General features: G+C 44.1%; 1 protein-coding gene across 1 annotated transcript in view; it reads left to right on the top strand.

Annotated features, from left to right (window-relative positions):
* The first annotated feature begins 3,836 nt into the window (after positions 1-3,836).
* UBAP1 (ubiquitin associated protein 1) overlaps positions 3,837-10,991 on the top strand; it is a 41,142-nt gene continuing 33,987 nt past the window's right edge. Inside the window, exon 1 of the mRNA XM_054987487.1 lies at positions 3,837-3,989. The gene's annotated coding sequence lies outside the window, so the exon portion shown is untranslated. The remainder of the gene's footprint in view (positions 3,990-10,991) is intronic.

Here is a 10,991-nt window from a genome sequence, read left to right as displayed (position 1 = left end):
GAGTTAGGGACCATAGACTTCACCGCTATGTTACCTTACATATTACCTCTTGCTTGAGATATGTACTCCTATATACGACTTGTGCTTCATGTCAGCCCTAGAATTGCTTATGTTCTGTTTCAGCATCTCTTCAACTCTGTATTGGATTCTTGCTAATGCTAGGTCTTTGTAAATGTGCATTTATTTACCCTATGGCATTCTTTATGGAAATGTCCTTGATACTATATGGAAATGTGCTTGATACTGATTTTACTGATCTCAAACTGTGTAATCCACCTCGAGTCTCAGTGAGAAAGGTGGACTATAAATGACATGAATAAATCTAAGAGTAAGATTCCTAGCAATCCCTAATTGGGGGTGCCAGTCTCCAAATCTCCCAGAATTACTACTGATCTTTAGAGTAAGCAGATCAGCCCCCCCCCCCCCGCCCGGAGAAAATGGATGTGGTACTATACGCTGTGGTAATGTATGATTCCCAAACTCTGCCTTCTCCAGTTTCTACCCTGAAATCTTAGGAATTTCCCAAGAGCTGGCAATCCTAACTGGGATTGTAGAATGGCAGGAGGCAGAAATATGAACACGGGTGCAAACACTATATATTTAAAGCAACAAGACTATCAGTGTAATAATGACTTTCTTCCTAATAAAGTCACCTCCTCAGCTGATCTGTTACAATGTGTAAATTATTTACACCACAGCTCTACTCCCTCTACAAGAATGCCCTCTGGAAACATTCCCTTTTGCACATTTGCTAAACAATGGAAGCATGAGGGAGGGGCTTCCTAACAGCTTTAGCCAGACTGTCCCACAACATAGGAGCTTGCAATGGAGAATGCAAGTGAACAGCTAGTTCCTGATTATACCTGTTTGCAGGATGGCACCTGCAATGAGTGGTGATGTCCCAGTGAAACATAGTAGTAGAGAGAGTCCTGCAGGCATGTGCTTCCAGTGCCCTTAAGGACTTTGTAGGTGATAGCTAGAACCATGCATTGATCCCGATAATTGGTCAGTGTCTGTCTGCAGAAGGATAGTGTAATCAAAAAGAGTCCAGTAGCACCTTAAAGACTAACCAATTTTATTGTAGCATAAGCTTTCGAGAATCAAGTTCTCTTCGTCAGATGTCTGATACAGAAGGATAGTGAAATGCAGTTTCCGCTATGCGCTGGTGAGTGGCTGGGCTGTGGCTTTTCTGTACCAGCTGGCGCTTTCACATCATCTTTATGGGAAGACCCATTACAGTAGTCTAGCTTTGCGATAACCATAGAATGGCTCCACATGGCTGTGTCAGCCAAATCAAGGTAGAGGAGCTATCCTCTGAGCTAAGAGGAGTTCGTAAGCTGCCTTTCTTCTCCTTCTCCTTTGCAGCTGCACTTCATTCTGTACTCTGTTTCAAGGAGAGTAGAACTTGAAAAGTTCTCCATGGATAGTTAGCTTGAAAGCAGACAGGAGCTGGCACAAGGATGGGTAATAGTTTTATTGAAATCACATGTGTCACCAGACTCAAATCCTGCTATTTAAATCATAGCAATTACTTGTGTAATTGCATCTGCAGATTTTTTTCTGTGCAAAATTGGGCCTCTTATTTGAGGGTTCTTGTTTCCTCTTTTTGGTCATCTGGTGATGGCCATTCTATTTTCATTATTTTTATTTAATTACATTATTCATAGTCTGCCTTTCATGCTGAGATTCAAGGCAGATTATATAGGCTTTTAAAAATTTATATACTGACCTTCAGGACAACTTAACACCTACTCAGAGCAGTTTACAAAGTATGTCATTATTATCCCCACAACAACAATCACCCTGTGAGGTGGGTGGGGCTGAGAGAGCTCTGAGAGAACTGAGACCGACCCATGGTCACCCAGCTGGCTTCAAGCGGAGGAGTGGGGAATCATACCTGGCTCTCCAGATTACAGTCCTGCCGCTCTTAACCACTACACCAAACTGGCTATGATTTGGGCCCCAGAGCATGGCCAGAAGCCACACTAACAACAACTACATTCAATTTATATACCGCCCTTCAGATCAATTTAACGGCCACTTAGAGCATGGAAGATTATGCATGTAAAAATTGTGTCATGATGTTATAATTGTTTCACAAGGTGGAATTATTTATTGGCCCCTGAGGAAGTTGTATTCCAAAGAAACAAGCCTAAAGATCTAAGCCAGTTGTTGGGCTGGGGACCCCTCTCCTTGAGTTTTCTCGGCTCCCCCTGCAAGAAAGAAAAAAGAGAAAGCATCAAATGTTGTGGAAACTACACTGGTACACTTACCTGGATATCGTCAGTTTGGATCGGAGATCCTTTGGGGTCTCCCTCCTGGAGTTTGCTCGGCTCCACCTGCAAGAAAACATCAAGAGAAAGCTTAAATTCTTGTGGAAACAATGTTGGTAAACTCTTTTGGATACAACCACCAAAGTTCATTGATTAATAAAAAAACTTTTTGGAAGTGGCACTGGAGGACTTGAATATGTGCCCCAGAGAGCACTTCGTTCAACCGGAAAATATTTACTGGTGGTCCCTGGTCCTAGGGAGGCTTGGCTGGCCTCTACCAGGACCAGGGCCTTTTCGGTCCTGGCCCCAACCTGGTGGAACTCTCTGTCTGAGGACACTCGGGCCCACCAGGATCTTGTATCATTTAGGTGGGCCTGTAAGACGGAGATGTTCCTCCAGGCATATGGTGGAGGCTAATTTTAGCCCATCATTGCAGAGACTTCCACTGGTCTCCCTCTACAAGGGGTATGGAGAGTCCACTCCCGCTGGTTGCCCCAAAAGGGGCACAGTATTTTATCTGTTTTTTAAATGATTTTAAGTTGTATTTTAATCAATGTTGTACCTCGCCCTGAGCCTGCTTGCAGGGAGGGCGGGTTAAAAATAAAGTAAATAAATATATGGTCCACCTTAAATGTTAGAGGACTTGAATATATGGTCTACCTTAAATGTTTTACAAACGTTTTGACAAATGGTTGTCTATAATTTTTCTATTCAGATGGGATACATTGTATATTAATCTTGTGTGAAGTCTTCTGATACTGTGCTCTTTGAAATTGATGCAGCTGACTATATGTATTCTGATTGCACTTGGCACTTTATATGTTTAGAAATTAATTAATTCATTTACAAATAGCATATTTGACAGTCTTTACTAATCTCCGAGTGTGGTTTTCACTCTGCTTCTTAACTGTTATCCCCACAACAATCACCCCTGAGGTAGTGTGGAGCTGAGAGAGCTCTGAGAGAGCTGTGACTGACCCCAGGTCACTCAGCTGGCTTCAAGAGGAGGAGTGGGGAATCAAACCCAGTTCTCCAGATTCGAGTCCTGCCGCTCTTAACCATTACACCAGACCCTGTGGGTCAGTACAGTCAGTTTCAAAGATATGTAACAGGATCTATAAAAGCAAATGTGCAAAGATTTTAAAACTAGCAGAAATCCACTAGAGAGCCGAATTCTAAGACTGACATCTAGTGAAATCAGAAAAGAGTTACTTCAATCGAATTCTGCTGAAACCAATAGGCTTAGACTGGATTAACTCTGCTCAGGATTGCACTGAAAGAGCCCTATTTTTGCTTCCAAGGCCTAGAGGGCCTCTAATCCTCTATTGCTTTATGCAAGAGTTTGTGTGCATTGTTTATATTCTTCTTACCACCCCTTTGGCCCCGCATATGGCTCCTTCCCCCGCCTGCAACTGAGATCCGGAAGTGTTTTCCAGAAACGATAACGAATTCCCCCTTTCTCTTCCGGCCCCCTTCCAATCGCCGCCTCCTTCCGCGTCGCGTGACCGGCGTCGCGACGTGTACGTCCGCCGAGGGGGCGTGCCATGATGGGCAAGGCGGACAAGATGGCGTCGCTCCGTCGCCGAGGCGGGTCTGGGGCAGGGAGGCGGGCCGCGGTGGCCGGCGGGGAGGCCTAGCGGGCAGAGGCCGAGGAAGCGCGAGGAGCGGCAGTCGCCTCCGTTGTGAGGGGGGCGACGAGGCGGGCCCGCCGCTCGGGTGAGTGAGGCGGGCATGGGGGCGGGCCGAGGTCTCCGGGGTTCCCCTCAGGCAGGGCGGTGGGGGGGGGGGGTTTCGCCTTGCGCATGCGTGCTTCCGCCTATTCCCCCCCCCCGGAGCAAAAGCGAGTCTTTTTTCCGCCTTTCTGTTCTCCGCCCGCACGACGAACTTATGGCGTAGCTCCTGCTGTAGTTGGCTTGACGGGCTGGGAGACCCGGGTTCTAATCGCTGCTCCCCCTGGACTTCGCTGGATCTTCTTGGACTCTTCTCTGTCGTTCTTTCAGCCCCTAAACTAGCGCATGGGGTACCTGCCTCCTTGAATAAGAACTCCATCCCTACAGGCTCAGCTCCCCCCCCCCCCCCAGTTACATGGTTAGGAAGCACTGGTCTACCTTCCAGGGTTGATGTAATGGTATTAGCTGATAATTTCTGAACTTTAATAGTAATAGTAGTAGTAGTAGTGTGCTTAAACACTTCTGGACAGATGAGTGTCACACTCAGAGGGTGGTGTGGTGGCCAGAGTGTACGACTTGAAAGTTCAGGTTCATGCCCTTGTTTTCCCTGAAACTTACTGAGTGACCTTGGATCAGTTGGTCCTGTATCTGAAGAAGATAGTTTCATCTGGGTAGCCATGTTGGTTTGTAAAAGAACAAAATTCAGATCCAGTGGCACTTTAGAGACCAGCAGGATTTCCAGGAGATCCAGTTTGGTGTAGTGGTTAAGAGTGTGGGATTCTAATCTGGAGAGACGGTCTGATTCCCCACTTCTTCTCTTGAAGCCAGCTGGGTGACCTTGGGTCAGTTGTAGCTCTCTCAGAGCTCTCTCAGCCCCTCCTGCCTCACAGGGTGTTTGTTGTGGGGATAATAATAACATACTTTGTAAACTGCTGTGAGTGAGTGTTAAGTTGCCCTGAAGGGCAGTATATAAATTGAATGTTGTTGCTGTTATTATTATTAAGCTTCTGAGAGTCAAAGCTTCCTTCACATAGGAGTAGGAATGGAGGTCCCAGCTGAGATGTAAAGGCTCAAGGATCTCCATTCCTACAACAGAGTTTTGACTCTCAGAAGCTCATTCTTTAGAAATCTAGTTTGTCTTTAATCTGCCACTGAATTTGAATCTATCTGAAGAAGGGAATTTTGACTCAAAAGCTTATACCCTGGAAATGTTGGTCTCTGAGGTCCTACTGGACGCAGATCCTGCTGTTCTATTTCAGACCAACCTGGCTAGCTACCTGAAACTGTCTTCCTGGACCAGTTTTTCCTCTTCAGCCTGACCTACGTTACAGGGGTGTTGTGAGGGTAAAATGTAGGTGGGAATGAACTGGGTGTATTGTCTAGAGTTTCTTGGAGGGAGGATAGGATCAAAATGTGCTAAATAAGAAATTGGAATGTTATATCTTCAATTGTAATATGGAGACTAATAATAATAATAACAACTATGCTTGTATACCACTGTTCTAGACAGATTAGTGCTCCACTCAAAGCGGTGAACACGGTCAGTGTATTATTATCCCCACAACACAGCTGGGGCTGAGAGGAGAGGCTTGCCCAAGGCCACCTACTGAGCTCATGGCAGTCGTGCGATTCAAACCCACAGAGTGCTGATTTGTAGCACAATCCACTTAACCACTATGCTACAGCAACAATTGGAGGAGGAGGTTAGAGAGGGTGGCTTGACTGAAGACCCCCTAATGAGTTTATGGGGTGCCATGGACTCCAAAGTGGAAGCTTCCTGGTGGTTAGATCTTTCTCTCACCACCAGCACTGGACTAGCTCTCTGCAAGGTAGTTTGTGTGATGAGCTTTGAATGCTCTAAAGTTTTGTATAATTGCTAAGTGTTGTTGACTGACAACTATAACATAGGGTGGGGTTGTGGCTCAGTGACTGAGCATCTCCTTTGCATGTTGAAGGTCCCAGGTTCAATCCCCAGTGTCTACGTGGAAAAGATCAGTTAGTAGATGATGGGAGAGGATACTAAGAGGGGCCTTGGAAAGATGCTAACAGTCAAAGTAAACAGTACTGGCCTTGAAAGCCCAGTGACCTGAGTCACTATAAAGCAACTACCCATCTTCACCTATAGGTTGTTAGTGACAGATGTCATCTTTGCTGTAGTTTAGAGGGCAAGCAGCTTTTCTTCCACCCCTTTCCTCAGAAGAGGAAAGGGTGGTCATATCTTGCAGGTTATTGGAAGGATTAGGGCTGAGTCTTAGGCTGAGGGTCTATAAACCAAAGATGCACCGAAGTGTGATTGTTTCTGGAGGTATTTGTCTAATCTTTGAACTTTAGTTTGAAAAAATTCAGGGTAACTTTTTAGCCCAGCAGCCATCCCATGGGGAGAGCAGCTTGTCCAAGGCTATCCACTGAGCTTTGTAGCGGAGTTGACGGGTTTCCCGCATCTAAGCCTAAACAGTTCCATTTTGAATGTGATGTATATATAAATGACACACGCAATCTCCTCCACTCCTTCTGGGTCTTGAGAGCAAAAAGGGGGGAAAAATCATATTTTCCTATTTCCATCCAACTAAGTGATTTCAATGGAATATGCACTGTGTGTCTTAAGAGGGGGGTGAGGTGCCAGCTATGAAAGTTTCCCATCTCTTTAAGGGGGAATTATTTTCTCATGCCTATAAACTTTTGTATCCATTGTTCACCCCATTTAGATGATGAAGCATTGGTCATTGCCCTTCCCAGTAGATTTTTATACATTTTTCCATATTCCGTGCCTTTAGGGCTTTCTGTTAATTATTCTGAAAGAGAAAGAGCTGCATGTAAAGGCCCATCTTTCCTGGGGAGGGGTAGTCATAATTTCTGGGAGTTATTGCTGATGTTGGCAGAAGTAGAGATCCTATTTCCTAAATTGTGGAGCTGAGAGAAGTGTTGTGCCAGGCTTATAATAAACTAGTTTGTGCTTTCCTTTCTGCGTAGCTTTTTTGGGAGGGGCTGTCAGTAGAAACTCTGGAGTCCATCGGTGATGACACTGTTCAGTAATATTCGCTTAAAACTTCCTCTTACTGAGTCACAATTGCTTCATTTATTGTGTTGATCTTCCCAAGGACATGGTGTAATCCTTCATACCAAGTCTTTTCAGAAGAATACAACACATTTTGCTGTTCTCTATTGAAACAGGCTGTTCTATCTCCCTCTATTTTTTCCCCAGTAAAATGATTAAAAGTTTACAGTTATTAAAGAATCAGGGTTATTTTTGATTGTAATAAAGAAAAGAGCCTTAGGCCATTTTCACACAGCCTTTGTCAACCATTTTGGCTGCTGGTTGCTAGTAGGGTTTTTGTGTGTTTTTCAGACACAACCAGTTTGACTGCTGGTTGCTAAAGGGTTGTATTTTTTTTTTGCTGTTTCAGGCAAAGCTGTTTGTGTCCTGTTTGTAATGCAGGTTTGAGCAAAAAAATTGGCAGCTAAAATAGGTGTGAAAACATATTAAGAACAGGAATTGAGCATATCAAGAGGGGAATTACTGTGCTTTCCAGGACCTGGAGCTGATAAGGACTTTCCAGTTTTTCACCATTTTTACATCATGTAAGGGTTATTTTTTATGATCACTTGACATTTTCTTCTAAAGCTTTCCTAGCAGTAGGTAGTCAAAAATATCTTCCTTGTTTCTTTACTATGACATTCTGGTAGAACAGTAATGTATCTGTTGAATTCTTACAATAAAAAATGTATATTGCTTTGGCTACTTGATAAGTATTTGTGGGGGTGGGGCTGGCTGGCAGAGTGGGTTCAGGAGTCAAGTAAATGCCTCCCCGAGAGGGGGGGTGGTTGCCCCTGCCATGAAGCAGGCAGTGATGGGTCCACTCCAAAAGAAACCTGTTCTGGACCCAGGAGAATTGAATAATTAACGGGCAGTCTCAAATGTAGCATTCTTGACGAAAGTGATTGATAATGTGGTGGCTGGGCAATTTCATTGAGCTGCGATTTAAGCTGGTTCTTTAGATCCATTCCAATCTGGTTTCAGGCCTGGTTATGGGACTGAAATGGTCTTGGTCACCCTGGTAGATGACCATAGATCCAGAGGAGTTAGCCGTGTTAGTCTAGTAGCAAAATCAAAAAGAGTCCAGTAGCACCTTTAAGACTAACCAATTTTATTGTAGCATAAGCTTTCGAGAATCACTTTCTCTTCGTCAGATGCATGCAGATTCTCGAAAGCTTATGCTACAATAAAATTGGTTAGTCTTAAAGGTGCTACTGGACTCTTTTTGATTCTGGTAGATGACCTGCTTCTGGAGATGGTCAAGGGAATTTGACCCTGTTAATTCTCTTGAACCTTTTGGTAGCTTTTGATAAAATCAATCATGGTATTCTCCTTGACCACTTTTCAGGGTTGGGCTGTGAGGCACTGTTTGTTCTGTGGTACCTTTTCTGTACCTCAGAGTGAGGTTTCAGAGATGGAGCTAGGGGATTGCTGCTCTGTGCTCTGGCCTACAGGATCCCGCAAGGTTCAATCTTTGCCCACATACCTTTCAACATCTATATAAAGCTGCTGGGAGAGGTCGTCTGGATAGCTGGACTGTGTTGCAAGCAATATCAAGATGACTCTACCATGCACTTCCATAGTAATTGTGAGCAGGTACCTGGAGGTAGTTTTGGATTGGATGAATACTAACTAATTGAAACAATCCTGATAAAACTGAGATGCTTCTGGAGGGAAGAAGGATTGTTCCGGGAATTAGGATGTTTCCTGTTCTGAATGTGGTTGCACTCCCCCTGAATGAGGGGATTCGAAGCTTACAGGTGCCGCTGAACCTGGCCTTGTATTGGATAAACAGGTGGCCAGGGGTGCCTTTCTTCAGCTTTTGCTGGTGAGTCAGATGCAGCCTTCCTGGGCAGGATCTTGCACCTGTGGTATATGCCTTAGCACACCTACATTAGATCACTGCAGTGGGCTTTATATGGGATTGCTCTTGAAGACTGTCTGCAAGCAATAGTAAAGAACCTTTAATCGTTAACAAAGTTGATAGTTACGTTAATAAGCAAAGAGGTTTGCTGTGGTATGAAACAATTTAACTTCAAAGCAATTATAATGAATTATGGCTTTTATCTGGAGGCATGAACAGTTCAGTAAACATTTCTTCCTTTTGAATTTTATCTTGGAACCCCATGGTCTGCCTACAGTTTCAAAAATTGAAAAAAAAAATGAAAGAAACCAAAGTAGTAATACTTTTTTTAAAAGGTTGTTATGGTTAAGTTGGTAGCAAGCCAGTTCTTCCTGTTTGGAGATAGCTGCAACAACAGCAGGGCCAGCAGCAGAATCTTGCTTGTGTTGCCAGGTTGGCCTAAATATACTTCTGTAATGAACTGTGGGCTTAGAATTTATTTCTGCTCCAGTGTCCTTTTTTGAATTTGCTTGTGCTTAATGGAGGGTTTTCCCTGAGACTTCCTGTCTGGGAGAGGGACTCCTCTTCCTGTCTGCAGCTCCAGGAAAGTTTTGAGTACTCTTGCTTGTTTTGGAGGGGAAACCGTCCCCGCTCCTGGGCCAGAGCTGGGTGTGGGGGGGACTTCATTTCCCTAAGATGGGTTAGCAGGGTGACTGCTGCCAGTGGTACGTGTTCCCTCCTGCTTGGGAAGCAGGAGCCCTTCCAGTCCGTTCTGCAGAAGGACTAAAGAGCCCGTATGTTGCTGTAGTTCAGGTGCATTTGGGAACCTTTTATTTGTAAAGGAAAACCTGGACATTTTAAATCCACAAAAATGTGTGTTTGTCTGGTTTTTGGTACAAACCTCCCATTTGGGATGCCTTTTTTCTGGAGAAGAGTTATTATACATACTTCATATCTTTTGACTTAGGTAAAAGGTAAAGGTAGTCCCCTGTGCAAGCACCACCCATGGTGGGACATCGCATCACGACGTTTTCTTGACATACTTTTGTTACGGGGTGGTTTGCCATTGCCTTCCCCAGTCATCTACACTTTACCCCCAGGAAACTGGGTGCTCATTTTACCGATCTTGGAAAGATGGAAGGCTGAATCAATCTTGAGCTGGCTATCTGAACCTGGCTTCCGCCAGGATCGAATTCAGGTCGTGAGCAGACCTTGGGCTGCAGTACTGCCGCTTACCACTCTGCACCACGGGGCTCTATATCTTTTGACTTAACCATGTCAGATATATTTTATCTGTATTTTAACGTTTTGAATGCTTACCACCTTGGAGGCCCCTAAGTTGGATGGAAAGGCAACACATGAATATTTTAAATAAATGGGTCAAATCTCTCTGGCCTAACCTAATTTCTTTCCAGATTCTTCTGGCTGAAAAAATGAGTACCAAATAATTATTCCTCACTGTAAGGTTTTGATATTTGTATTTATCAAATCCATATTTCTGTGTAATCTTCAGTTTTTTTAAAGGGTAATATTTGACATGGGCCATGGCCAGTAATAAGCAATCAGTTGACGGCATTTGGCACCCAGTTCTGCTGTCTTTGGAACCTCTGCAATGTATGAGTCAATATGCTGGCCCAAAAGCCTATACAACATCCTCCACCAGAGGAAGGATCCTTGCGTGGAGGGAAGCCCCACTGCTACTGGAACGGGTCTGAAAGATCCATTGTTATGTTGTCGTTGTCTTATGTTATCGCACCATGCGTGCAACTTCTAGAAAAAAACTTGATATTTCACTATCCAGGATAAAAAATGTTAATTACTCATCTTAAATGGTTAATTACCCAGTCACAGAACTTGTGGCGGCTGGCTGCTGCTCAGGAACTTAGAAGGCCCGTTGAGGCAAATAGATTACTTCCCTAAAAGTGGTTTTATTATTGATGGCGACCGTTTTGTTCTTGGGAATTTTATAATGATTTTTTTTTGTATTGGTATTCCAGTAACTGAGGGTGTCATTAAGGGAAGTTCTTAATGAGGCCTGCAGTTTTGGCAGATGCTTGCTTGCAAGTAAAATGTCCATTATTCCAGTGTTCTCGTCTAGCTCTATGGTGCAGCCACCTGTGGAACGGTAGGTGCATTTCTCACAAAGGTTATTATAGAACCCCAAAAAAGTG

This window comes from Eublepharis macularius, chromosome 8 (assembly GCF_028583425.1).
Source record: "Eublepharis macularius isolate TG4126 chromosome 8, MPM_Emac_v1.0, whole genome shotgun sequence".
Taxonomy (NCBI): Eukaryota; Metazoa; Chordata; class Lepidosauria; order Squamata; family Eublepharidae; genus Eublepharis; species Eublepharis macularius.
The sequence above is the reverse complement of the archived record's forward strand: the minus strand, read 5'-3'. Positions and strand labels throughout refer to the sequence as shown.